Source organism: Pieris rapae, chromosome 17 (genome assembly GCF_905147795.1).
Source record: "Pieris rapae chromosome 17, ilPieRapa1.1, whole genome shotgun sequence".
NCBI classification, from domain to species: Eukaryota; Metazoa; Arthropoda; class Insecta; order Lepidoptera; family Pieridae; genus Pieris; species Pieris rapae.
The window spans coordinates 3,276,053-3,280,186 of NC_059525.1; positions in this window are offsets into that span (position 1 = coordinate 3,276,053).

Genomic DNA, 4,134 nt, shown 5'->3' on the forward strand with positions numbered 1-4,134 from the left:
ATTGAAAAATGCATCAACGTGTTAAAAACAGACTCTTCTTGCATACATTTTAATCCTAGTGCAGTGGCTAGCTAGAAAGCGCCAGTGTTAGTACAACGTACACAGAGCTGTCAAAACGGGTGGTCACATCGTTTGCAAAGTAGCCGGATAACGTCCCACATCTTTGCACGGCTAGTCACCCCAAATTAAGGCCTCTTTGCTAATACAAACACTTATAAACAATTTCGCTCAAAGCTTTTAACAAGAACGATGTTTTACAAATACAAAGTTAGAGTTCCTAAATATTGATAGGAATCTAATTAATTATTAAAAATTTGTAATGTCTCATGTTATTCCTGATTAATTAATTCCTTTATAAAAAAAATTATAACTTTAGTTTATATCAGTTGTTATAAGTTTTTAAAAAGTGGTTTAAAAAAACGTGTTTAGTTATATGTTTGTTACATATAGCACTTTTAATTGTTGTTGAACATAATAAAGAATTTTTAAAATTGAATTGAATTGAATTCAGCTTAGGGTCCTTCAAAAAAATAGCGTACCAATTCTTGAAAGGCATTGTGAAGGTTTCAAATAACATCAGGCCCGTCTACTAACTGCTCTTAACGTAAAATATTCTATACGGTACAATTTATTTTTAACTTTTAATGTTTAATCCATTTATGGACAAAAGTTAAATCAATAGAAAAACCTAATAATTATTTATCCTTTCTAGTGACTTTAAATCTTGTTGTTCTAAAAATACGTCCGAGCAAGAATTGGCGTTGAAATATATTACAAGCTTCTAAGAAATTGTACCCAACAAAATACATATGTATTAATATATAGGTGCTATTTTCGAACTCTTGCCAATAATATAAAACTTCCATAATATTAGTGCAATGGATACAATAAAACTTGAATAAGTTTTGGCCGTATCTCTGATTCTACAGATCGTGCAATTTTGGCATGGCATTTTATGAAGGGGCCATTGATAAATAGAGCAGTTCGAACTTATAACAAACTTTAATGTAACTGACTCCATTGGAAGTAACGTTAGGTTTTCATCAATATATTAAATGTTATAAGTACATATATTATAATTATATATACTCCTAATAGCTTTATTCGTGAATTCACACAAAACATGGTTTGTTATCATTTCTTAATATGAGTAGAAGTTTTGTTAAAAAAAAGTTGTTAAAATGAAATTGGTTTTGTTTAGCGGTCGTTGGTGAGTAAGTAATACGTAGGTAATACTGACAATGTTTAGAACTGGCCAGTTAGAAACATTGCTAATGAAAAGTTTATTTTAAATTCAAATTTAGAACTCTTATTATTAAAAATTAAAATAAATGACAAATGAATGCAATTTACTAAATTAGGTTACTTATGTACCAAGTATATTGCATTTATTTGTCATTTATTTTTGTGAACTGGCGGCAAATCTAAAACTATTGACAAAAAGGTGCACACCCGGGGGTCGACCATACGACCTCAGGTATGAGAGTCGCACGCTGAAGCCACTAAGCCAAAGCCACTAACCTATTGGTAACTAACGTGAATGCTAAATTTGGCAACATAATTAATAATGGAAACGAGCAAATAAGTCATTTTGCAGAGATGATAATAATGTTAAACCCCTTAAATAAATATTTAATTTCAAAATTCGCATAACCGACAATTCATCGTGATATTAATTTCAAAACGTAATCACACAGTAGAAGGAAAACAAACATATAATTTCATTGAAGCAATAAAATAGAAAACCTCATAAAAGTAGTTAAAGCTGCGTGCACTGGCGGTATAAAATTAACAATGTGACATTCTATAGATGAACTGGCTGTATACTGAATACCGCACTATCTTAAATCTGCCGCGTTTAAGTCGAATAGGAGTGTTATTTAAAGAAATAGCGCAACAAATTTTATTCTATCTATCTATTGCGATTTATGTACTATTATATTTAAACTGCTTTATTTTAACAGTAAGTTTGACAAGTATTGTATTTAATTTAACACACTTAAAACTTAATTCTTCTCAAAGTATAACAATAATAATTTCATACAACTTTTATACTAGTACTCTATTATCAAATGTAAGTTGAAAGTATTGTATAAATTGCAATAAATACTCTTTTATTTAATTTAACTCAATTAAAACTTAATTCTCCTCGACGTATATAGAACTCTTTTTTCAAACTTAAGTTGAAAGTTTTGTATAAATTGCCATTTTATACACTTATATTCAATCTAACACTATAAAAACTTCATTCGCCTCAACATATAACAAGAATCATTTAATACAATTTTTATACTACCCTAATTTCAAACAAAAGAAAGTATTGTATAAAATGCAATTGATTACTGACTTATATTTAAAACTTTGGTATAAAATTATCATTACGTTTTTTATGTATTTTAATAACCCGATTTCCGTTTAAAACCTACAGTGCGGTTTGCCTCTTACCGATTACGATATATAATTGCTACGTGCGGTACATTGTTGTAACTTGTAAAGCACCTCGTAATATTGTTAAAGTTCTCTAGCGATTGTGCGAAATTGTTACATTTACGAGACCTACAAAGTTTATAGAAATTTCTAGTTATTAACTTTAGAAAAAGCTTTTCAACTGCAAAAATGTACGTAATGCTTAACATAGTTGCCAGTATGAAATTGAAGTGCCTTCTTAACTTTTCTCAAACCACTCGCATAGGTTTGTTCGTACTAAAATATGTCGTATCATTTACTCAACTGACGCAATTTCTCAAAACAATTTGAAATTGGAATTACTGAATTCGTAATTCAAATTGTGGACTAAATTGTCATAACTGAATCATACTTTTATAATTGGAATACAAAGTAACTTTTTACGTATAAACCGTAAAATTAAATAAATGGATATCGTAAAAGTAAACCTTTTTTACGTTCATAACTTAAATTGGAATAATAATTGTTTCATATTAAAGCACGATTGACAAACTTTCTCCTGCAATGTGATTGAAACAATATCAAAACCCTGACAAAGGCAGAGTGAAGTAGCTAGATTCACAATCAAAATAAAACTTTCTCCATAAATAATATAATTCCAATTAATAACCAAACTCCAGCAATAGCTGTTTAAACGTAAAACTCCTAGGAAGTGACATACTGTATCGTGAATAAATGAATAAATATCATTAAATAAAATCAGTAGTAACTACAACCCTTTGGGTTTGGGCCTCAGGTGTATATGTTTCGTTATCATATATATATATCATACATATCAAACGCTTACCAATTTCCTCACATATTTTCGTCACCATACAAGTGAGTGCTAAATGCACAACGTAAGTAAATTGGTACAAGCCTGATTTCGAACCTACGACCTCAGATGATGAGGGTCATTCCTGGAAGCCACTACGCCACTGCGTTTAATAAATAAACCGATTTAAAAAAAGAACTATATATTTGTGATAGGTACCTGTGAAACTAATAAGTATCATGCATGTATTTTTAGAAATGCTAGGAAACCGAAAAGTTGTTCATGACTGTACGTCGGAATCGATATGAGTTTATGTAACATACATTAACAAATTGTTTTAGTCAGTACACACATCCTTGAGCAGTGTTGGCCTGGCTTCAGTGCGACTCTAATACCCGAAGTCAGGTTGCAGGTCAGACAAACGGTGCAAAGGCTCCAAATTTAACCGGCGGATGATTTACCAAGACAATCACATAATATGGGTGGTATTTTAAAATGATAAATCTATCCTATCTATATGATATATCTATAATCTATCCGTGCATTCCTTGAATCCTAAATCTTTGAATCCTACTAATCATGTAACTTTGAATTTAATTTTATAACTATTTGTACAGCTCCTACAGTAACCAAAATTTTGGTAAAGTTAATATAGACCTTATGTGCTTCAATTTATTAAATCAATGAAATTAAAGGTTTTATATTTTCATGAGATCATTGATTTATTCACTTATAAAATACCGGCAACGTACTCGCGAGAACTCTGGCATTGGATAAAAAACATCTAAAATCACTTAACACTTATTCTATATCGGTTGTCTGTTTATGAAGATAGTTGTTCGTGACAACGTCATAAGAAAATACCGATGGAATGGTTGCATTATTCAAAAGAAAATTTTAATTTTATTTCTTTG